We start from the raw sequence: 26429 nt of genomic DNA on the forward strand, positions 1-26429 counted from the left end.
GGTGATGGTGAGATCTTTCTCGTGTACTTCTTTTGTATATTCTTGCCATCTTCTTAATCTTTCTGCTTCTGTTAAATCCCTACAATTCTGTCTTTAATTTATGCGCATTTTTGAATGAAACTTTTCCTTGATATCTCTAATTTTCTTGAAGAGACCCATTCTACTGTTTCCTTCTATCTCTTTGCATTGCTCATTTAAGAAAATCTTATCTGGTGGGTGGAGTCAAGATGGCGGAGTATAAACATGACCTCCTAGTGGCTCCAGCTTCCACCTTACCCAATCAATGTAAAAGGGGGACTCTGAACAAACTCTGGAGCTGCAGAGCCCACAAAATGACACAGAGAAGCTAATCTCCTGCCTAGGACAGCCCAGTAGGCCGGCAGGAATCAGCCAGTGCAGCGCTCTGGGAGCCAAGCCCAGGCCCCTGTGAGTTTAGCCCCAGGGCGGGACTGACCAGCCACGGCCATAAGGACTCCAGATCAGCAGCAGCTATGGCCTTTTCCAGAATTATCAACACATAGATGTCAAGGACAAAGTGAGAGGTCAGTGCAGTCTGAACTTTGGGACCCAATAAGTGGGAGTGAGTGGCTTTTCTCACTGCTGAGATGCCCAGCACAGCCAGCCAGCACAGCCAGCCAACACCACTTGGCAGCTTCAGCTCCTGACCTGCAGAGTGTAGGGGGACCAAGCCACCAGTCTGAGGGGTAATTGCTCTTGCTTTAACCTGCTTGGATCTGGATTGCAGTCTAGGGTAGAGGTCCTAGGGTGTGTGTCCAGCTTGCCAGAGCATGTGGGGAGGCCTCAGAGAGGGCACCCATCTAATACCACTGGCAGCTGAGAAAACCCCAGCATTTGGGACAAAAGCTCCCCTGTCTGGTGGCAGAGTCCTACTGTGGCAAAAAGCCCAGGGGTCAAGTGACTGAGGGACAACATGACCAGGCAAAGGAAACAAAGCAGACAGAAGATTCCAACATTACACTCCTATTTTGGGGACAAAAAGGAACAAAGCATGGAACAGGAGGAAGACAGTGAAGTCAGAACTCCTGCACCAAAAGCTTCAAAGGAAAATATGAGCTGGTTACAGGCCATAGAGGACCTTAAGAAGCAGATAAGAGAAGTGGAGGAAAAATTGGGAAGAGAAATGAGAAGGATGAAAGAAAATTACAAAATGAGAGTCAACAGCCTGACTGAGAAAAATCATACCTTAAAAAATAGACTGACTCAAATGGCAAAAGAGGCTCAAAAAGGCAATGAGGAGAAGAATGCCTTAAAAAGCCGAATTTGCAGGGACAGACAGGTAGCACAGCGAGTAAGAGCACTGGCCCCAGTGTCAGGATGACCTGGGGATCAAATCCAGGCTCAGATACTTAGCACCACACCCAGAAATAACTGGCCGTGTAACCTTGAGCAAGTTACTTAACCCCAATTGCTTAAAAAAAAAAAAAGCCAAATTTGCCAGATGGAAAAAGAATCTCAACAGCTCATTGAGGAGAATCATTGCTTCAGAATTAGATTGGAGCAAATGGAAGCTTATGACTTTATGAGAAATCAAGATGCTGTTAAACAGATCCAAACAAATGAAAGAATAGAAGGCAATGTGAAATATCTCATGGGAAAAACCAATGACCTGGAAAACAGTTCCAGGAGAGATAATTTATAAATTATTGGACTACTTGAAAGCCATGATCAAAGTAAGAACCTAGAAATCATCCTCCAGGAAGTTCTCAAAGAAAACTGCCCTGATGTTTTAGAAACAGAGGTTGAAAGAATCCACCGATCACCTCCTGAAAAAGACCCCAAAAAGAAAACTCCTAGGAATATTATAGCCAGGTTCCGGAATTCCCAGATTAAGGAAAGAATAGTACAAGCAGCCAGGAAGAAACAATTTGGATACTGTGGAAATACAATCAGGATAACCCAGGATCTGGCAGCTTCTACACTGAGGGATCGAAGGGCTTGGAATATGATATCCCAGAGGTCAAAGGAGCTGGGATTAAAACCAAGAATCACTTACCTAGCAAAACTGAGTATCATGTTTCAGGGGAAAATATGGTCATTCAGTGGAATAGAGGACTTTCAAGCATTCTTGCTGAAAAAACCAGAGTGGAATAGAAAATATGACATTGAGATACAAGAAAAGCATGAGAAGGTAAACAGGGAAAAGAAATCATAAGGAACTTATCAAAGTTGAATTATTAACATTTCTACGTGGAAAAACAATAATTGTAACTGATGAAACTTTTTTCAGTATGAAAATAGTTGAACAGAACAGAAATATATATATATGTCTATAGAATATGAGGGTATATGGGCATATGAATACATATGTGAATGTGTGTATATATGTTTACAGGTATACATAGAGAACATAGGACGAATTTAATAGGAAGGGATGATACTTAAAGGGAGAAATTAAGAGGGGAGAGAGGAATATAATGAGAGGAGATGGGGAGAGACAGAATGGGATAAACCGTCTCATATAGAAGAAGCAAGGAAAAATGGTTACAATGGAGGAGAAGAATAGGAAGGCAAAAGGGAATGGGTAAACCCTATTCCCATTGAATTTGGCTTGGGGAGGGAATGAAATACACACTAAATAGGGTATCTCATCGTACAGGAGAGTAGGGGGGAAGGGGATGAGAGAGGGGATGATGGAAAGGAGGGCAGGCTGGGGCGGAGGGAAGTTGGAAGCACCCACTTTTGAAAAGAGACTGGATCAGAGTAGAGAACAGAACAAGTGGGAGGTGGGATAGGAGGGAGGGAAATATAGTCAGGCTTTTACAATATATCTACTATGTTATTGTTTTGCATTAGCCACACATGTTCAACCTATACTGAAGTGCTTATCTTCCCAGTAAGGGTGGGTGACAAGGGAGGAAGGGAATGAATCTGGAATTCAAAGTTTTAAAATCAAATGTTTAAATGTGTATAGATAGATATAGATATACTATTATTAATACTATTTTACATGTAATTGGGAAATAAGATATGCAGGCACTGGGGCATAGAGATCCACCATGCCCTACTGGAAAAGTCGAAAGGGGTGTGGAAGAATATATGGGAGAGAGCAGATTGGAGGAGGGAATATCCTGTGGACTGCTATTTTGGGGTGGTGGGTAGGGGAAAAATGGGGAGAAAAATTGTAACTCAAAATCTGGCAGAAATGAATGATGTAAATCAGAAAAAAAAATTTTAATTTAAAAAAAAGAAAAAGAAAATCTTATCTGTCTCTTTTATTATCTGGAATAATGCATTCATTTGAGTATATCTTTCCCTTTCCTTCTTTCTCAGCTTTTGTAAAGCCTCATCAGAAAGTCATTTTATTTTCTTGACCTTCTTTTTCTTTGGAATGTTTTTGTTGTTGCTTCCTGTACAGTTTTGCTAACCTCTGTCCATAGTTCTTCAGGCACTCTACCAGATCTAATGCCTTAAATCTATTCATCACTTCCCCTTCATATTCATAAGGGTTGTTATTTAGATCATACCTCCAAGGTCTGATGGTTTTCCCTACTTTCTTCAATTTAAATCTGAATTTTTCAATAAAAAGCTCATGATCTGAGCCACATTCAGTTCCAGGTCTTGTTTTAATTGACTGTATAGAGTTTCTCTACCCATGACTACAAAGCATATGATCTATCTGATTTTTATATTGACCATCTGGTGATGGCCAGGCATAGAGTTGTCTTCTGGGTTGTTCAAAAAGAGTGTTTGCTATGACCACTGAATTATCTTAACACAACCCTATTTATTAGTCTCTGCCCTGCTTCATTTTGTACTTCAAGGACAAACTTGCCTGTTATTCCAATTATATTTTGATTTCCTACTTTAACATTCCAATCCCCTATGATCATCTTCCAGTGTAATCTCTTTTATCATTTTACTACTGTCCATATGATTTTCTTGGCAAAGATACTAGAGTAGTTTGCCATTTCCTTCTCCAATGGATTACCTTTTGTCAGAACTTTCCACTAAGACCTATCCATCTTGGGTAACCCTGTGTGGCATAACTCATTCTTTCACTGAGCTATACAAACCCTTCCATCAAAACAAGTCATCCAGGGGAGAACCTTAATACTACCATTTGTAATGTGAAAAATGCTTCTTAGGACCCTGTCTCAAGTGGGATAGGTCTTCCTAAGAACCTATCCCACAGGTTCTTTTCCTTAAGAGGAACCAAGTCCCTCCTTGAGACTTGACTGATTGACTGGCTCAGGTAGCTGATGTGGCTCTGTGGTCCCCAAAACTCTTGCTCCCTGCAGAAGAAATCTGAATTGATAGTATTACCAATTAGCTGTGTAAAAGCAAATAAACAGCATGTACCCATTGAATATCCTTGTTTTATATGTTTCCTCTGATATGACTAGGTAAATCTCCTTTTGTTAATTATTTAATGATCTAGTATCTTGTTTCCTACCAACAACAAACTATTAAAGGCCTGACCAGAGTAAGGCCCAACTCTTAACACCATTTTTCCTTTAAGTAAATTTGGTAACTTTTCTATTGCCTTCTAGGAAACTCTCCTTCCTTCCTCAGTGAGTTCAATGCCTGATTGGCAGTAGTTTTCTTCTCAAATCCTGCCCTCATACTAGAAGATTAGATAGGATAGATAGATAGAATAGATAGATAGATAGATAGATAGATAGATAGATAGATAGATAGATAGATAGATAGATAGATAGATAGATTAGATAGATAGATAGAGATTAGATAGACCGATATGTACTCCCTGAAACACTCTAATCTCACAGCTCACAACATATTCATTTCATATGATCTGCTCCTCCATCCTATCTTATCAATGAAGATGGTGACACACTTCATTTTTCCATCACACACAAATATACCACTTCCATGCTCATGAACTCTTGAAATTTTCTTATGTCAACACAATCTATTGCCATTCCACTTCTCCCTCTACCTTTCATCCCCAAACCCTGTTCTTCCTCCTCTCCATGACCTTGAATCCTTCTACTCTTCATATCTTACCAAGGATATCATCCCTGTCTAATCAATCTTCAAAAAACGCTCACTTGATCCATCTATCCCCACTATCATCCAATATTTCTCCTCCCTCACTTGCATAACTAAACTCCTTGAAGACAACTACAAAAGGCATCAGTCATAAGTCTTTCCATGTCTCTTTGAAATCATCTATTTCCTCTTTTCTTACAGTATAATAGTATTTATTCCCTCATATTAGCATATCACAATTTATTCAAGTGATACACATCCCCTCAGTTTCAACTTTTTTAGACACTATGAAAAAAACTACTATAAAAAGGCTATCTTCCTTGTTCCTTAATCTCTTCTGTGTATAAACCTAGTAGTGGTATATCTGGGTCAAAAAGCATGTACCATTTAGTAACATTTTGAATATAATTAATTTTATCACTCTATGTTCCCATAGCCTCACCAACATTTGTCATTTTCCTTTTTTGTCATCTTTGTCATGTGATGGGTTGAACCTCAGAATTGCTTTAATTTCCATTTATTAGGGCAGCTGGCACAATGGATAGAGCACTGGTCCTGGAGTCAGGAGGACTTGAGTTCAAATCCAGCCTCAGATACTTGCCACTTACTAGCTGTGTGATCCTGGGCAAGTCACTTAACCCTGATTGCCTCACCCCCCAAAAAATTCTATTTATCTAATTAGTAGTGACTTACTACATTTTTTCCCATAAGGCTATAGATAGCCTTAAGTTCTTGAGAACAACCTGTTCCTATCCTTAGACCATTAATCTTAATATGAGAAACTTGTTTCGGAGATTTTTTTTACAAGTTAATTATTTCCCTTTTAAGCTCAATTTTTTGGATAAATTTGTGCATAACTTTTAAAATTTTATATAATCAAAATTATCCATTTTATCTTCTGTGATTCCCTCTATACCCCGTTTGGTCATGAAATTTTCCTCTATCCATAGTTATGACAGGTAATTTTTTTCTTCATTTGTCTAATTTGTTTATGTGACCTTTTATATCTAGGACATGTATCCATTTGAATTGTATCTTTGGATAAGGTGGGCCATAGTGGCTTAAATCTAATTTCTTCCATATTGCCATCCATTCTCCCAGCAGTTTTTATTAAATAGTGAATTCTAGTAGTTGAGATCTTTCTGTTTACTGAATACTAGACTGGCTACTAGATTTGTTTGTTTCTATATGCTGGGTACCTGATCTATTCCACTGATTGATTTCTCTATTTTTTAACTAGTATCTGTTTTGAAATGTAATTTGAGATTCTGGTTATTTCTATACGTCCTAACATATATACCCCCTTGTGCCCTTTTTCATTGTTTCCCTTGAGATTCTTAATCTTTTTTGCCTGTTTGAATTTTACTATTTTTTCTAATTCTATAAAGTAATCCTTTAGTAGTTTGATTGGTTGATTGACTGAAGAAATGTAGCATTGCCATTTTTACAACACTGTCTCATCCTACCCATGAGCAATTAATATTTTTCCAATTATTTAAATTTGTCCATTTCTGCAAACAACTGTTGGTAGTTGTATTTATATAATTCTTGTAACTACCTTAGAAGAAAGACTCCCAGGTATGTTATATATATTCTGTCATTTTAAAATTAAAATTTTCTTTTTATCTCTTCCTGCTGGATTATATTGGTACTATCTGAATTGCTAATATATGTAGATTTATTTTATGTTCTGTAATTTTGCTTAAGTAATTAATAAATTTTATGTTCATCCTCTAGGGTTAAGTCAACTATCATATATATCATCTGCAAAAAGTTAAAATTTTGTTTCTTCTTTATGTTTATTCCCTCCATTTCTTTTTCTTGTCTTATAAAAGGGCTAGAACTTCTAGTACTATGTCAAATTGAAGTAGTGACAATGAACATATTTGTTTTACCCCTGATTTTAATGGAATGGATCTTAGTTTATTGCTGTTATATATTAATATTAATGCTAGCTTTTGGTTTTAGATAAATATTATTTAATCAATTTTAAAGGAAGGTCCATTTATTCCTATGTCTTCTAGTGTTTTTAACAGAAATAAGAGGTATCACAAGTCTTTTCTGCATCAACTGATATAATATTTTTTGTAATTATAATTATCAACAAAGTTATCCGTGTTACAGAATTGTGAATGAAAGCTTTGGCTCAGTAGCACAGGATGATTTTGCAAGCATCATCCTTGAACTCCATGTCTGTCCTTTAAATAGCATAAGATTGGAGTCCCACATGAATTTTTGATTTTCTGTTTTGATTAAACTATATGTTTACTTTGAAGATCTGCCACTCTCCATTACACTTATGCTTATTTTCAGATTTTGGCATTACAAATCATTTGCTTTTTATTTCCAAATACTTCCAACTCTTAATTTTCAAAGGGAGGCAGTGTGGTACAGAAATAGCCCTGCACCCTGGGTCAGAGGACTTACATATGAGCTCCATCTTTGCCTTCCATATGATTTTGCCTATCACTCAACCTGTCCAGGTTTCCACATTTGTAAAATAAAAGGGATAGACCATATAGATGATATCCTTTCTAACTCAAAAATCTATCCTGCTACCCTTATCCCCTGCTTATGGGAATAACTTATAGAGTAACCACTTCTCCGTAATTTAATCTTCAGAAATTTGGAGGCCCTGGCTTACATACAGAACAGTGCTCTTTGCTAAAAAAAGGTATCCATTGTTTTATTTTTCTAATTGTGGAAAAATGCTTTTCTTTTTAGAACAAAGCAAAAACAACTGATTACTTTAGAGTAAGACATTTATGGCCTTTCCCCACCAATGTCAATTTAATTCTCCATCACAGAACTTAAATGTATCAGGCATTAATTAAAAATATACAGAAATGCCAACCTTTTGAACAACTGAGCATGTTTCCAAATTAAATATCCCTATGAAAATCTAATTCCATTACTGCACAAGTTGCATAATGGATCTAGGAGGCCTAAATTTAGAGTTATGTTTACCTGATGTCAAGTTGGAATTGCCCCCCCTCTTCCATTAGCTTCACCATACCAGAAGAATGAGTGAAATCATCCCCCACTCAGTAATTCAAAATTGTTACAGAATAAATGCCCAGAGCTGCCATCTGTTCCTACCAAACTGTTGTTTGGTTGTTTTGTGGGGCTTTTTTTCCCATTTAGGCATGAGAAGAATAGAACAGAGAAAGCAGAAAAAACCTATTTCAAATTCTAAGGAAGTAACATTCCAGTGCTATGCTAGTTAAACTGTGTAACAAAATAGTTATATGAAATATCATCACTGGTCCATTTTTTAAAGCAGGTTTTTCCCACATAAAAATAATTCTTAATGTTACCCTTCCTAAAACCTTCTCTGGTCAGTCAAAATACTTTAAACTTATTACAATAACAGATTCAAGGAATTGATGCCAAGTCTGCAAAAATTTTCTTTAGGGTCCCCCAGATTCCTGGTATGTTCTTAACTGTCTATAAACCAAAGGAAGATTTTCTATTATCTTCTAGTGAGTAAAAAAAAAAAATACCTTATCACAATCAAAACAACCATCATCTTTTTAATGAAACTCAGAATGTTAATTTTTAATTCGTTTCCTCAATGTATTTTTTTTAAACAAAGGTCTAGTGTTCTGAGTAGGACATAAAGAAATATAGACTAAATTCCCAAAATAAAATTTCTACATATTTTTTTCAATTTAGATATTTCGAGCAAGGTACAGTAAAACAATACTAAAATCCAAGAAATGCTTGATTTTTCCTTGGAGTTATAATAGACTTTTATTCAATCAATCAATAAACCAAAATTTATTAAAACACTTATTGTGTTCTAGACAATGTGTCAGAAGCTGGGAATACAAAGATAAAAGTAATATAGTCCTTGTCCTTAAGGGTTTTAATTCTATCTGAGGAGATATGTACATGAATAACTATATATAAAGTAATTTATGGTATGGGGGAGGGAAAGAAAGGGGAGGAATTAGCAGTTTTAGGAATCAGGAAAGAAGGCAAGTGGAGTCTTCTTCAGAGCTAATATGTCTGATTTGTTTTTGATCATTAGAACTGATAAATTACCAGCTATGTGTCATGTGAGTTCAAGTTCAGGGTTTTATTCTGCAGAAAATCAATGGATTCTTTTGACAGGTGCTTTGTTTTCTGTGTTCAAATATATAAATAGGTAAATAATTAATAATAATAATAATAATAATAAACTGACACTTGTGTAGCACCAGATAGACAGAAAGATAGATAGCCATGCCAATGCTAAGCACTTTAAAATATTGTCTGATTTTATTCTTATAACAACCCTATGAACTATTATTATCCCCAAAGTAACTTACCCAAGGTCACACAGCTAGAAGTATGTAAGGCCAAATCTGAACTCAAGATTTCTTGACTCCAGGCCCAGAGTATCTCTGTACACCATCACCTAGCTGCCTAAATACAAACAACGGCATATACAAAGTGATTTCAAAGAAGGAAAAAGGATAACTGGGGAGTTGGGGAGATCACGAAAAGCCTATAGGAAACGGCTATGCTTTTAAGTTACTCAAGAAAAGAATTAGAAAATTGTGTAATGAAAAAAACTCAAATAGGCAGAGACAGGGGGGAACAGGATAGTCGTGAGCACTGCAGTATGAACAAAAAGGCTGGAATATTTGTTCTGGGGCAGTGACTAGACCAGCCTGGCTAGAGCTGCGCATATGGCCAAGGCAGTGATAATGAAGCTAAAAATTATGCCAGTCTTCATTTACACTGCACAGCAAGGTTACAAATAACTTTCTCTATCTTATCTCATTTGTGTGACATAATATAGGACAGGTCAGATTCTGACCATACTAGAGAAGACATTTAATGCCAGGAAGGGCAGCTTAGTCTTTATCCTAAAGATAATGAAAGTCATTTCACTTTCTTTCTTTTTTTAAAATTTTCATTTTTTATTAATTTATTTACTTTTAGTTTACAACATTCAGTTCCACAATCCCTTGAGCTTCAAATTTTCTCCCCTTCCTTCTCCTCCCCCCAAGTCATTTAACTTTCAATCATGACTCACAGAAAAATTAGATGATCAGCACAGAAATACAGAGATCACAGAGGGTATCTAACTAATCTCTCCAATCTAGCTAAGAGTCATCACTGTACCTGCTTGAGTATCTTCAAACTGAGGGAATCTACTAATAATGTCACTGTACTATTCAAATTCTCCAATAAGTAGCACATTTGAGACAATATGGCAGAAAAAGACCTGGACCATCAGAGGACTTGCGTTCAAATTCCAACTCTGATATTTACTAACTGAATTTGGACCAAGTCACAACCTCCCTATACTTGAGTTTACCCCCTTGTGATGAGAAGACTGGACAAGGAAATCTCTAAGAACATCTTCCAGCTATAGGGTCTATGAAGATATCTGATACCTGATGCATTTTTAAAATAAGAAAACCAAGCAACAGTCTCATCTGCCTAATAATGCTGAATGAGAGAGTTCAAAGTAGGAACCATAAGTATACTTAAGATGAGCAATGATTTCTTATGTTACAACTGGAGAAAGTGAGATTTTAAGAGATTAGTAATATAGCTAATATCACATAGCTTTATTAGTTGGTCTAGCATCAAATGAAAGGTTATATGCCATCATTTGGACCAATAGTCTACATACTTCTTTTTTTAATCTTCTATCACTGTGAGTAAAAAAACTTTTAAGCAGGTATACAGAAAATATGTACATTTTTTTTATTTGTGTTAATCTTAAATGTGTCATCACAGTATAACCAGAAGTTCTCAAAAACTATGCCAACAGAGCATGAGTTCTAGCAGATTATACCATGCTGGTAAAGCCTGGAGTATAGCCTGGTAACAGAACAAATCTGTTTTCCAAGAATTAGCCTTCCTAAATATGGAAAGGCACATTACTCCATAGGCTGGCCAACTGGTAACGATTTTGTTTTTTTGGCTGTAGTGACAAATGAAACCAAGACAAATACAATATGGACCCCTTCAATCTTCTTTCCATTTGGCACTGAGTGGCCAGGATGGGAAAGGGGACCACACAGTGTTTAGACTGTCAATAAACCCTAATTGTTAATTTTTTTCCTTCTAATTAACAAACATTTACAATTCTTGTAACAAATATGCATTGTCAAACAAAAGAAAGAGCATGGTTATAGGCAATAGAAATAAGAATAGCCGAAGATTTTCACATTGTAAAGAAGTCTCACACCTTCACATCATGTATTTATACATACAATACAATTTATACATATAATATATCATTACTAAGAAAAGAAAGGGTAGGTTCTGGACATGGAGAATGCCAGATGACAATGCAAAAAATTAAACAAATTTTCTCTTAACAGACAGGAAAAGACAATATTGCTATGGAATTATTACTGAGCCACCTGTCTGTAGTCAAATCATCAATTTTTCAGATCAGAATAGGCTAAAAAAGCACAAGACTAATAATGAGGAAAAATTGGTAACAATTAGAACAACTTAACATTGAACAATATGAATAAATAACAAGATGAAATGAACAAATATGACATTGATACTAATTATAATGATTTTATTCAAAAGTAAAACCAATATAAACCAAATGCAACAATAAAGAGACCAAAAGAGCCTAGAAATACTTTAAAGAACCAGAAAGCAAAAATGTTTGACTTGACAGAGCCAAGACAAGATTAGATTATAAAACTGTTAGTAAAAACTTACAAAGAAGGATGATATAAGATTATGGGGTAGCATCATCTTATAAAGCAAAGACACATAGTAGGGTAAAATCACTTTAAAGGAAAGCTTGGCAAGACATCCAACTACGCAAAATACTATGAAGGGCATTTAAAGACAAAAAATGGAAGAGGACAGCAAACAAGAAATTGGAAAACATTTTTTAAAACCAGATTACAAACAGTTTTCTCCACCAAACGCAGTGAAACAATCACACCTGGGCCTTAACATCACAGGTGCTCAAAAGGAAGGTGAAAACAGCTCTGAAGAGGAACAAAGATGGGAAAAGCAGCTGGTCAGCTGGACTGGACCAAGTGTATATAAAGGAAATCTGTGATGGAGGTGAAACAGCTATGGGAATGTTGAGAAATCAATATCCTAGATATGTGTGGGGAAAATAAATACACTGAAGTCACAGAAAAAAAGATCTTAAAAGTTATTAATACCATAAAGAGGACCCTGAGAACATCAATAATGAGCAACCTATATAATCTAGTCTCCTATCTAATCAAAATCATATGAGAATCATCCATGCTCAAACGTATCCTCACTGAGGGTTAAGTAGGGGAAAAGCAGGCTTTCAATAAGTAATAATCTACAAGGAACTACAAAATTAGCATTTCATAACTGACTTTCCAATCTAGCTAAGAGTCCATCACTGTATCTGTCTGGGTATCTAGAAACTGAGGAAATCTACTAATAATGTCATTGTACTATTCAAATTCTCCAATAACTAGCACATTTGAGACAGTATGGCAGAAAAAGGCCTGGGCCATCAGAGGTCCAGGTATTTTATAAGATAGAGAATATAACATTCCACTGTGCTGGCTTGCCGATTATAAAAAGACATTTGATTCAGCTGAAGAAAAAACACCATTATCACAGCTATCTTTTCAAAAAGGTGTCTCTCACAAGGTATCTCTAATCCATACATTAAAATTATTCAAGATTCCCTGAAAGATAACAAACATAATCCTGTTCAATATTTTTATCATAAACGTCAGGCAAGGCTAAAAACAGGGAGATGTATGCTCATCAAAGCAGTTTGCCAGTAACTTAGAGGACATCCATCTCAGTGCCCAAACTGAACAGGAATTCCCTGTGGATGATGAAGTGCTCTAGAAATTTATTTACATAGGATTCCATGAAGCTCCCAGAACATTGCTGAGCCTTCTAGAAGGAATTACTCAAAAGAATCTGACTTGCCTATTAATATCAGAAAGATCAAGTAGATGAAGAATGTCTAATGCCCAGAATACAGCATATATTTGGATGAACAATGTACATGTACCTGCATTTGTAGCCATACAAACATACATATATACACATACATAGGAAGTCCCAAAAACCTTAGAGCAGTTTTAAAGTATTAAAGCTCAAAATTGCCCTTAGACTTTGGGGACATGGTAGATATGTATGTACATGTATGTGAGTAAATGTGTGTATGTATATGGAAGATAGTACAGATAGATAATAAATTCTGTAGAGAGTTGAACAAAAGAATGAGCTGGCTGAATTACCTTTGTGAAACAGAAAAGTTATCTTAAGGAACTGGAGCTTTAGCAAAGCAAAGGTCCATGTTTTTAGTCCATCCAACTTCCTATCAGAGTTGCTACATGACAGCAGAACTCTGAATGTCACATTCTCTGAAGAATTAAAAATGAATTATCACTCTGAAGTCAATGGAAGGAAGAATGACAGATAAGAGCAGGGTGCAACATAAACTCCAAACCTCTCTGGAGGGCATTTTAACACTACCCCCCTTCCTGGGCACATTGCACTGAGCGGATCTTCCTCAATAGAGCAGTCATTAATGATAACAGCTAGCACTGATACAGCACTGACTGCTCTTTACCACTATCTCATTTGATCCTCACGGCAACTCTAGGGAAGTTTCTCAGTTTCCAACAAATTGCTCCTGTTTTAGGTTATAATGAAATAATGGAAAGAGGAAAAGGACTAAAATCAGAAGACCTGAGTTGAAGTCCTTATTCTTCTATGTACCATGTGGCCTCAGGGAAGTCACTTCAATTCCTCTGGGCTTCAGTTTCCTCATGTACAAAATGAAGGGGTTGGATTAAATGACCTCTGAGGTTTCTTCCAGCCCTAAATCTATTCATAAGAATAGATCATCTATTCATAAGAAGATTCAGGTTCTGAATGACCATCTAGGTCAAAATGATCCTCCCTATCTTTTGACAAGGCTACATTTCAACAACTCCCAGCGGGGTTACTTTCTTGTCAAAGATTTTCAATTCAATTTGATAAACATTTATTAAGCACCTGTTATGTGCCAGGCACTGTGCTAAACACTGGGGATACAAAAAGAGGCAAAAGATAGTCCCTACCCTCAAGAAGTTTACAATCTAATATGGAAATAACATGAAAATAAACATATATGAAGAAATCTACATATAGGATAAATAGGAAATAACAGAAGGAAGGCAGGGTTCTCAAACTAAACCATCATCATCATCATCATCTGCAAAAATCAATTTTTTTTGTCTATAGTTATTCCTTCAATTACTTTTTATCTTATTGCAATAGTCACTATTCCTAATACTATATCAAATAGCAGAGTTGATAATAGTGATAATCATTGCTTTATTCAATCTAATTGAAAAGGCCGATATTTTATCCCTTTCATATATAACACTGGTTCTTAGTTTTAAAGATACTACTTATCATATTAAGGACACATCCATTTATTCCTATGTTTATTCTAGTGTTTTTATCAGAAATGGATTTTGTTATTTGTCAAAAGTTTTTTTTCTGCATCTATTGATATAATTATGTGATTTGGGTTTTTCTTGCTATTAATGAAATGAGATTCATGCCATTTCAAACAGGCAATAGAAATACATAAACTTTGTCTTTAAAAAACAGATGAATACCCTCACTGAAGATGTTCTCGATTTACATAAAGATGACTCTAATAAAGATTTTATGTAGATGGGAGAAAAGACAGAGGTTACTCATTATTGACGTTCTCTCAGTGATTTTTTAGGAGTAACATTAAGGTCTGAGTTTTTTTTCCCCCTCAAATGAGTACGGCTCACTGAACACCTTCACTGTGATCTCTAGGTGTTCTTGGTCTGATTCAGCTGCTTTTCCCATCTTTACACCTATTAGTGCCATTTCCACTATCTCTTTAAGCACATGTGGAGGTGTAATATGAGAATTAAGATGTGATGGTTCCACTGTCTTTGTTGAAAGAAACAATAATAGTGACTTTTAAAAATATTTTCCATTTTCTTGGTTTTTGTGCTCTTTCAACTTTCATCCTTAAATGCCCCTTGGATTACTCTGCTTAGTTGGATATCTTGCCAAGGTTTTCTTTAAACTGATTTTACTCTCTACTGCTTCTTTCTGCTTTATAAGTTGATACTGCTCATAATCATACATCATTCCTCTTCATAAGATTTTACAAATGAGTTTACATTCTAACCTCCTGCCTTTGGCATCCCTGCTTCTATCTCTTTCTGGCAAAGAAGTTAGAGGTTTACTAAGTGCTTTCCAGGCTCTTTTGGTCTTTCCTCATTGTAGTAACTAATTTACATTATTTAAATGACAATTTACAATAAAAATAATTTATATTAAGATTAACTTAAAATGTACATTATTGGTTAATCTTCTAAATAAAATTACTATAGTTATTGTCAATACTTTTTCTGTTCTATTATCAATTTTTGATTGACAACTGTTTAGTTTAGGGGGACGTTATTTCAATTGAACACCATATCTTTTCTCATTATTTTTCCTCTTTTTTTTGTTTTGTCAAAAATATTTTCCCCTAGTTATTCTCACTTAAAAATAGTCCAGAAAGGCTGCTGTTGCCTAGCACCACTGCTTTACTACTTGACATGGCATCTCAAGATGATCAGACCAATTCTGTCCTATAAATCTATCCTGTTCAAGGTCATGCCACACCTGAGAAAGGAACAGTGTACAAATGAAACCAAGATGAGGAATACACTTTGCCAAAATAGCAGTTTTGATAATATAGTCTTGCAAAGAAACCCAAATATACATTCTCCTTATAATTCTCCATCCCATTTCTAACTCAGTCCATTTGTTAGGAAAGACAGACAGGTTCAGAGTCAAGAAGACCAGGTTTGAAGTTCTGCCTCTGAAATATACAGGCTATGGAACTGGGAAAATCATTTAACCTCACAGTATAGCCAGTCAACTCTCAGAGGATGCAAGTTGACAAACAAGTGTCAAACTGCACTGGTGGATGGAGCTTCCTCTTCAGGAATTCCCTATCCCAATGAAATCACAGATATAGTCCAAAAATCTAAACAAACAAAAATAGTCATTGTCAGACATAATCAATATGTTGGCTAGCTTTGCCGAACTGCTTTTTTCCTTTCTTCTTAAATCTTTGTTATAAGGAATGGCTCATTGGGCAAGGGAAAAGGAGAAGGACATATTTGAAAATGAAGGTAATGTATAAGAGTAGAGGTCGATAAAAATAAACAATTTTAATGTACATAGGCAATAGACTAATAAAACTTGCAATTTTTTCTCTATGACCTATGCAAATGGGTCACTAAACCAAAACCAGGTGGGGAAATGAACATTAGAAAAGTCACTGGGGAGACAAACAACTGAAGAGGTGTTGGAAAACTGAATTTTTTTTTTAGCAATTGGGGTTAAGTAACTTGCTCAAGGTTACATGGCCAGCTATTTTGTTTGGGTGCCAAGTATCTGAGACCAGAACCGATCCCGGGTCTTCCAACGCCAGGGCCGGCACTCTTACTCACTGTGCCACCTGGCCGCCCCTGAATTTTTTAATAACTCATTCACAGCCTGACAGCTACTTCCCAATGATGCATAAAGGATAAATTTTCTGAGAAAGTTTTTCAGAGTATGTCCTATCAATTCAAGATTTTGTAGTTGTTAACAGAACCATCTACTATGTATGGATGTGTGTACACACACACACAGAGTTCTTGTCTCTTGTGCCTACTTTCTTTCCATAAGGAGAACAGAAAAATACAAATGAAGTGAAAAAGAGAAGGGAAGTATTGAATGTTGAATAAAGGGATCATAAACTGCTGAATGAAGGAATCACAAAAAAGACAAAATGAAATCAAAGGCTTGAAAGAAAAGTGGCGATCTGAAAAGTGTACATTGACAATATTCTATTGAAAAGGAATAGAGAATTCTAAAAGTTAAAGTAGTGATTTCACCACTCAAAGGACAGAAGAAATAAGTGGAAAGGAAAAGGGGTATTTATTTTGACAAATACTTTATTTACCACTCAAAAAACCTTCTGTTTTTATTTTTTGCTTCTTTTTTCTTTAAAAGAAGGAACTACCAATGACAAAGCCTTTTATTAGGCCAATAATCTTTTCCTCTCCACCTAATTTATTGGTTAAATAAATCCAGACTGTCACAGAATGGGTATTTTTAAAGCAAGGTCCACCATTACTGAAATGATCTGGAAGACTGGGCACCATTGTAGTGCCAAATTATTCTGGGAATATGGGGATGCCAGCCTGACTGACAATTTAGCTACAGTGAAAGTACCCAAGTATCTTTCATTCAATATAGCCTTCAAAGGTCCTATTTCTTATAAGCCCTTGGGGGTGGGGCTAAAGGCCTTTTATTTTGCAATCTCAAGGGCAGGGCCATGCCCTAGATCATTCTCTGTGACTCTTTCCAATCTACTCTGGCATGTATTTTCTAATACCTAAACATACTGTATACATTTTGCATATTGTATATATACTGTATACAAGAGTACCTTGGACATTTTGTGCAGAGATCTCTGCTAATACCCCCAATCTACCTCACCATTACCTATCCTCCGCCTCTCTTTTCCAGGAGACATCCTACTACAACTCAATGGGAATGTGAGGTGGTTAGGAAGGGGTTGGGGAGATACTGAGACAGGGGGGAAAGTCACCCATTCACCAATCTCCTGGGGCACTAGCATCTTCTAAGGGCAGCATACATTTAAAAAGGAAAGCTTTTCTATGTTACTGTTAGAATTTTTAAAAATCCAGTCTAATGTATTAGATATTTTTCTTTAACCATCTCCCACAGTCATTGCTTTGCCATCATGCAAGGTAAATTTGTAAAATGAAATTGGCTGAAAATACCTATAATTCACATACAATCATCAGAAAATCTTACCTAAATCTTAGAAAGAATTTTCTAAAACAATGACAGTAAGTAGGGTATAACATAATGGTACCCAATACTGAATTTTTGATAAAACATAAAAAATTATCGTTATAACACAAAAAAGTTCTATAGAAGAGACAAATATAGAAAATAAATACAATAACAATGTCCTTCTTGAAGTAAAGGGAGTCAGTACTTGATCAGACCCAATCAAGACACAAGAGGCTAGCTCAAAAACCAGCTATTTATTAGAAATATGAAGTGTATTTGGGACAGATGGGGAATAGACAAATTCTTAAGGGTCTAATTATGATGTAAATCATTGTACAGTACCTTTCCCAACTCTATTGTATCATACAAAGAATTAATCATATTTTTAGTTCTCTCCCTTCTCATCTCCATTAACCCTTGAATAATTTTTATTCCTCATTATTTAAAGATTATTGTTCCAGTTAATTTGTTTTACAGTCTATTTGTTTTACAAAACTACCACAAGATCAAATTTAATAATGTTTTAATGTTAAGTGAATTGTAAAAAGTACTTTTACTTTTGGGGATTTTATATGGGTAATGGGTGGAGATAAGGTCTAGACATGTGCATGTATCATAACATGCAACATATTCATCCTACTGACCCAACAAGTCTCACGAGAAGAAAAAACTTGATGTGCTTATAAATCACCTATGTTTCTTACAACTGTGTTTACAATTTAGCTAAAAATGAGCTTTAAAACCTGACTCACAAGGGCCCATTTTATTGCTAAAATGTCAATTGTGAAATGAGGAAAATAATGAAAACCAAGAGACTCTTTCTGACCACCTGATGCCCGTAGCATATAAAAAAGAAGAAAAAGAAGTAGCAGCCACAGTCAATAAAATATGCAACATAGCTCAAAACTAAATGCAAAAAGATATATGCTGGATGCTTTCTTTACCTTCAGTCAAGTTTATTCTCCTATGTATAAAGATTGACTTTCCTCTGCAACCATTTCCAATGTTACTGCCCTGCATGCAAACTTCCATTTTTGCAAAAGTAGAATTAAGCAATCAAAGTCTAAGAAAAACTGCCACCCACACAAGTGAATTTTTTTTAAACAAGGAGCTTGGTTAATAGCTATAGAAAATAAAACCTTAATAGACAAGAATGTGAGTCAAACAACCTTCCATGCTTTAAATATTCTTCAGGAATCTGAACACTCTAAATGAGCTCTAAATCCAAACTCTAATCATGATGGCTCTAAGACAAGGTCTTTCTAATTTTTCCTCGCAATTTTTTCCCAGGCATGTAACAGAGAACAGTTTGAGTTGAAGCTGTTCACAGGGTTCATTTTCAGCAACAACAACCTGTAATTACTGAAATGAAGGTAGATGGCTGGGTAAAGGACACAATATATAAGATGTAATGTAAGCCTACATATATTCTCCCTATGAAGGAGAATGGATTCAATGCTATGGAGGCTGTATTCAAGACTATGCCTCACTCAGGGCAGGGAAAAAAAAGAGGTGAAAAGGCTTTAAAATCCATATCCTACTATATACCTTATAAATTCATAAATAAAAGGTATTAGACTGAAAAAGGAACAAATAAAATTCGAGTTAAGCTTATGGTGGTTACTGCATGCTTGCAAATTGCAGACTACTGTTCTTCTCCCTAGGCAAGTTCACTTTTATCTAAATTCCCACAGTACCCTGTTGCTATCCCTTGTAACCAAAAACCGAAAGCAGTGGATTAGAAATCATTCCATAGAAAGAATAAAAGAAGCTTACCACAGATCAGCCAGAAGTACATTTTCCCGACTCTCTCATTTCGCATACTCTCTTACATTCAGTAACACAAATGAGGAAGCTCAAGCCTTTCACTTCGCTTCTGGCAGAGGGAGTGGGTGTAACTCATTAAGTTTCATGCAATGATGAATCTGGTCATTTGGGTGTGTTGGAAGACTGTTTCTCTTCTCCACCCACTCCCACCTCCCACCTCCCTCTTCCCCCACCTCCTCTAGTTTTTCCCCTTAGGCATTCTCACCTAGGAGAACTCAGGCTTCCTGTCACTTAGAGTCTCAGTCCCTCATTCCTCTTATCTACCAGGGTCTTATTTATACATTTTAGATGAACCACACTTACCCACATAGTGTGACACTTACCAAAAGCACAGGCATAAGACAAATTCTGAGAGAATCACAAAGCAAGAAAACTATTATATGGTTTTAGAGAATAAAAAGTTGTAAATTTCTTAGGAAAAGAGAAGTAATTTAGCCAACCAATATAACATTCTACTGATATTACGGCTGTTAAAAATGAAATGACTGACAACAAAGATCAAATATTTATTTTAATCTTTGTATTGTGCTACATACAGAATTAAAGGAAAGAAACTAGATATACTGCTTAAGGAGCTAACAAAAGCTCTGAAAAAAGTATTCCCAATAAAGAGGAAGCAAGAAGTTATTAAGTGTCTACCATGTGCCAGGCTCTGTGCTAAGTGCTTTACACTATCACATTTAATCCTTACAACAATACTGTGAGGTAGGTGCTATTGTCTTCATTTTAGAGATGAGGAAACTAAGAAAGAAAGAGGTTAAGTGACTTACCTACAGTCACATAGCTTCTCAGTATCTGAGGCCATATTTGAACTCGTCTTCCTGACTCCGTAAGCCCAGTGTTCTTATCTACTGAGCCACCTAGCTACTTCTTTATCCCACTGTCCTCATTCCATAAGCATGGATATTGAATAAAAACCTCAAAATTACTAAATCATTTCTCAATACCTTATATAGGGCAAATTTTATTTAAAGACCATCAACAGCATCAGAAACTACACCTAAGAAAAAAAAATAAATAAATGGGGTACTGCATCAAACACAATCACACCCTTCACAGATGAATCTGATAGATTATAGAGAATTAATATCTAATACCTCCTCTAAAGATCTCCTGTGATGCCTCATTGTAGAGCTGACACTGAATTTTCAAAGGCTATGGCAGTAGAGTACAAGTTCTAGCAAATCCTACTAAACAGGAAGGGGGAGAATGAACTTGGCAACAGAGGGAGCACAGCTAAATTAGGTGAGGTTCATCACCAGATGAGGGAGGGAATGATGGATTTTTTTACCTCAACCACTCACACACTTTCTCTTAAGTCATAGAGACATTATCTACGTCTAAGGAGTACTTACTACAACAAAATGAAGAGATCTTTGAAGCATTAAAGTGTCACGGCTGACAAGCCAGCATTTATGTAATACTCACAAACCTAGTATATACCAGTATATACATTCTATTAAAAATACTTTCCTCAAAGAGCCACAAAAAAAAAAAATAGATAAGCTAATGTTATATGATAGGCAGCTAGGTGGCACAGTGGATAGAATACCCTGGGGCCTGGATCAGGAAGACCTGGGTGCAAATCCAGCCTCAAATACTTACTAGCTGAGTGACTTTGGGGACATCATTTAAACCTGTTTGCCTCAGTTTATTCATCCACAAAATGAGCTGGAGATGAAAATGGCAAACCACTTTAGTATCTTGGCCAAGAAAACCCCAAATGGGGTGACAAAGAGTCAAACATGACTGAAACAACTGAACAAGAAGATTAATAAAATCACTAAAATTTTCCTAAAATTACTAACATGAGCTATCTTCCTGAGAACAATTTCCATTTTTTAATCTGGTTCTTCAGCTCCCACCTAGAAGGCCCTGGGTGCCTGATTAGGGACTGTTCACCATATCTCATCCAACTCAGCCTTTCCAAGCATCTCTCTGGCTATCTTCATGCCATACTGTCCCTCCCCCAAACACCTCCCTATCCCCCTCAATTTCCATCTCCAGCCCCAGGAATATTAATCAAATCAACACTACCACTACTTGAAAGATGTGCCAATCAATTACCCTATGATTCCACTTACCATCTCTGGCCAAAAACATTCCTATCTGACCACTATTCCATTATTTGAATCCTCAGTCCTTAGCACAATCCCTGACACAAAGTAATGTGCCATACACTTGAGTGCTTTTTCATTTCAAATATAAATTTACTCATTCATTGACATTAAGCTAACCCTTCTCACTCATGTCCCATACCAATCAATTGCCATATATTACAACATCTCTTGAAACCAAACCCTTCTCTTCAATGCTGCTTTAGCTCAGATGCTCCTCACTTCCTGCCTAGACTAAAGCTATAGCTTCTTAAGTGGTATCTGTGCTTCTAGTCTTTTTTCCTCCAAATTTCATTCTCACAACAGCTGCCAAATTGATATTCCTAAAATGCAGGATTACATACATCACTCCCCTGTTCATGAGGCCTATATGATTCTTTATTGCTCAAAGACCCTAATTCAGGAGATATAGTCACAGAAGGCACAGAATGTAATCACAAAGTGGTAAAGAAGTATTAAAGGATAAAGATGTGTGTATATATATATATAATCTAGATGCCTTTATTTCTCTTGGTCAAGAAGAGAATGATATAATTGGCTGGGCAAACAAATTAACCATTCTGAGTGGTTTAAATAAGATCTAGACAATTTCTGGTCCTTCCAGGACAGGAAAATCTGTCTCTCTTCCCCTCCCCCCACATCTTTCACGTAGCTTTGAGGAGAAGATACTAGACCAGTAGGTGATGTTTTATCCAGTGGTAAACACACCAGACAGATGCAAATACAAAGAGATGAAAACCCAAGGAAGAAAGCAGCTGCAATCCATGTGTTTCCTGGCAGCAGAGGAATTGGACTATGGAGACAAGCAGATTGTGGGAACTTGGCTAAGTGGACACTGTACCCAAAGAAAGCTATGTGAGGACTCTACAAAGAAAGAGCATTTCCACATGCCTGGAATGCTCTTCTCTCAGAAGCCCTCACTCTTTTTAGAGCTCAGCTCATATGCTATGAGACCTTTTCATATCCCCTCCTTCAACTGTTACTGCCTCTCCCATCCCCTAAAATTAATTTATATATATATATATTGGATTTATTTTTCTATCTATTTAACTGTGTGTATGGAGTATCCCTTCAGGAAAGCATGAATTCCTAAAGTGTATGGACTTAAAAAAATATATATTGTATTCCCAGTGCCTAGCATAGTTCTTGGTACAAAGTAGGCATTTAATAAACAATTGTTGAGTTAAATTAAGTTGTCAAAGTGTAGTAGGGGGTTGGATTGGGGAGCTTCCCACAGAGTTGGGCATGCATGCTTTGGGTACGTGGGGAGGAACACGTTGTTCTAGACTAGAGAGAGAAGGAGCCATACCAAAGAGGATTGTTGACTGAGTTGCCCACTCTGTGAGCCAAGGAGTGAGAAAAAAGTTTCTAGTCTTTTTTTTAAAGCACCCTCTTTGCTAGCACATATCTACTGCAAACTTTCCCTTGGATTTTCCAAAATAAGGGGAGGAGATTCTCTCCCCCACACACACCCAGTAGGAGCTACATGCGCATGGAAGCAAGAACATCTGTCTGCCTAGGTGAGTCAGACACTTGATCAGAAGTCTGTAACTGCCTCTTTCACTTTGTGCTACTTTCCCTGAGCACAGGTTGCTGAACGGGGGCTGCTTAACTGATGAAAGTTTCCAGTCCTGGCAATGACATTTGAATTTGAAAGGCGGGTCATTCCTGAGCAGTAACTGTCACCAAGGGTACTTCCTGCAACTCTGCAATTTTTCCAAGAAGGAAAAAACCACTGTTGGGACTGTGCTGGAATATGAAAGCCCAGGTCAGAAGACCTCAACCATGGGAATGCTGCATGGACAGCACAGACTGAAAATAAAATGAAATATGTCTAGCAATCCCACAACTCTCCTGCATGTTTCCTACTTCCAGAAATAGCAAAGGAGAAGTGACAGGTTATAAATTATGTTTCAAATATGTGTTAACTTATACTTGTGAATCTTTTGCAATAAGCCTTTTCTTTCTTTTGTGGTATTAGATATATAAATAACTATCCTGTACCTGATATCTGTCAGTTGGTACAGTGACTAACATTTCCATTTTTCTACTCTTTCCTCCCAGTTCCTCTACAAAAGAAGATGGTAATGGAGCATTGTTTCTGCTCTCCAGTTCTTCCTCTTTCCCCCTCACTTAGATCCTTTCCTTTTCTTTCTTTCATCTCTTCTCTCCCATCCCACCTCGACCCATGCTCTGAAGTTCAAATTTCTTTTGCTTCTTACTCTTCCCTCAAGAATTTCTCCCCATTAAGTATGTCTCAAAGGTGCCTATATATTCAATTCTTTTTTGTCTGGTTGAGGTAAGAGTGAGGTTCATGTGGTCCAAGCTTACACACACATGCCCACACACACACACTTTCATGTTTATATACTTTTCTTCTCACTAACAAGATTAGGACAAATAGTTAAGTTCTATCCCATAGATCTTCCTCCTTTATTCTCCAGTGTATTTTTTTCCTCTTCCCTTTTCTTACTCTGTTAAGATCATCAAAACAAAAGAGATCAACACCCAGATCCTCTGTCTTATTCAAGACCTCAAAGACCCATGAAGTCATTAAAACTCTGAAAAAATATTTGCATCTTCTCCTCTTAAAACATAAACCTTTGTCATTGCATAATCCCTCCAATTATCTCAAATATCTTTATTTTCTATGTTTTTCTCAACTCCTGTGATTATATTTCAAAGCTACTACCTAATTCTAATATTTTTTATCAGAAATGCTTGAAACTCCTCCATCCCATTAAAAATCCATTTTTCCCCTTGTAGGATTTATACCAGTTTTTGCAAAGTAATTTATTGGTTGTAAGCCTTTATCTTTTGCCTTTCGGGATATCGGATTTCAATACTGAAGTCAGTCACCTTCATTTATCAAGTGATTATTATGTATCAGGTATTGAGCTAATAGCTAGGAATTCAAAGAAAGGCAAAAACACAGTCTCTTCCAATCTAATGAATGAGACAAGATGCAAACAATGATAGCTTTAGAAACTATGTAGTGTATGAATGAAAGATAATTTCAGAGAAAAGGTACTAGCAGCAATCCAAGTGGGAGGTGGGAGAAGAGGGGAGAGAGGATGTAATGTCATGCACAGAAGCTTACAGAAGAATGCTACTGTGAACAGTTTTAAGGTTCTGATTACACAGTATAGTGAATACTCTATTTATTCCATAACAAAACAAAGCAAAACTTTCACAGAAAATCAAGGCACAGCATTCACAATATTACAACTTATCACAGAACAACAGCTTATCATTAAAATGGCCACATAGTTTTCACCAAAGTGGTCACAATATTTAGAACAAAGAACAATCATCTCAAAGTACAAAGTCAAAGTCTTCCACTCATGGGGCAAAGTCTTTTTTTTTTTTTTAAGCAATTGGGGTTAAGTAACTTGCTCAAGGTTACACAGCCAGTTATTTCTGGGTGTGGTGCTGAGTGTCAGAGCCCGGGATTCGATCTCCAGGTCTTCCTCAACACTGGAGCCAGTGCTCTTACTTGCAGTGCTACCTGGCCGCCCCGGGGCAAAGTCTTAAGTTAACTCAATCAGTATCACAATATAGTCTCAAAGTACAATAGCCAAAGTCTTCCACTCATATGAGGCAAAGTCTTGATTAACTCAATCAGTCACTTATTCATCAATCAATTAGTAAGTATAAATACAAAACCCTCCACCCCTAGGTCACTAGCAAACTACAATTTCAACTATTACTTAGTACCCAGGGAGAGGTCTTTTCATCTTGACTTGGAGCTGGTTCTCAGATTCCCTGGATCCCCTTCCACAGTTCCATATTCTACCTGGATTCACCAGACTGTCACCTGGGTTCAATGGCAGACAGCTCCCAGTTCCTTGTCCAGCTCTCTGGGTAGGTCCTGCTCCACACTGAAGTTCACAGGGTCTGGTCCACGTCATATCCTTCAATTCCTGCTCCAGGGAATTCAAGGCTCAACCAAGCCACAAACAAAGTCTCAGTATCCCAGTCATGCTTCCTCAGTCACCTGGGCTCCTGTCTCCTGGCTCCTGGCTCCAGGCTCCTGGCTCTAGGCTCTGGGCTCCTGGGCTCCTGTTCAGAAGAAGCTCTACCACCACAAGGTCTCAGGAAATTCTGGCTCAGTTCTTGATGCTCTCTTCTGTAGCTGCTCTGCCACCAGATGCTGGTCCCAGGAAAAATTCTGACTGTGCTTCTCTGGGGCTTTTCTTATATACACACACAGCATTAGCTTCCTGTTTCAGCCAACCCCTTCCTGTTACATCAGTAACAGGAGACAGAGGAGTTCACACCTTCTGTTTCCCCAACAGAGGCTTGATCAGTTACTAAGTGCTAAGTACCTGGTACCTTTGCCAACACAAACTGATCTTCAAATTCAAATTACACTACCATTACAGAGGAATAGGTAAGGATCACTTACAGAAGGTGGGATTTGAGCAGAATCTTGAAGGAATTCAGAGAAGCCAGTAGACCTAGGTAAGGAAGGAGAGCATTCCAGATATGGGAAATAGCCAGTGAAAAAGGCTGCAATAGGAGTGCCGATATGTGAGGAATAGCAAAAAAGCTAGCAGAGTTGGATTACAGAGTATCTGGGAGATGGCAGGGGAAGAAGGTTATAAAAAGACTAGGAAGTTAGGAAGGGACCAAGCTGTGAAGAGATTTAGACAGAAAGCAAAGAACTTAAAATTTTATCCTGTA

At 36.9% G+C, this 26429-nt stretch overlaps 1 protein-coding gene across 20 annotated transcripts in view; it reads right to left on the reverse strand.

Moving 5' to 3' along the window:
- Positions 1-26429, reverse strand: part of TIAM1 (TIAM Rac1 associated GEF 1) — a 354474-nt gene that overhangs the window by 181551 nt on the left and 146494 nt on the right. Inside the window, exon 1 of one of the 20 annotated variants that reach the window (XM_069074995.1) lies at positions 19576-19735. The exons of the other annotated variants lie outside the window; for them this stretch is intronic. The gene's annotated coding sequence lies outside the window, so the exon portion shown is untranslated. Of the gene's footprint in view, positions 1-19575; positions 19736-26429 lie in introns of those variants that run through there. 20 annotated transcript variants of the gene reach the window in all.

Source organism: Petaurus breviceps, unplaced genomic scaffold (genome assembly GCF_028583685.1).
Source record: "Petaurus breviceps papuanus isolate PSGF00001 unplaced genomic scaffold, PetGlider_PUasm1.0 90897, whole genome shotgun sequence".
In the NCBI taxonomy this organism is placed as follows: Eukaryota; Metazoa; Chordata; class Mammalia; order Diprotodontia; family Petauridae; genus Petaurus; species Petaurus breviceps.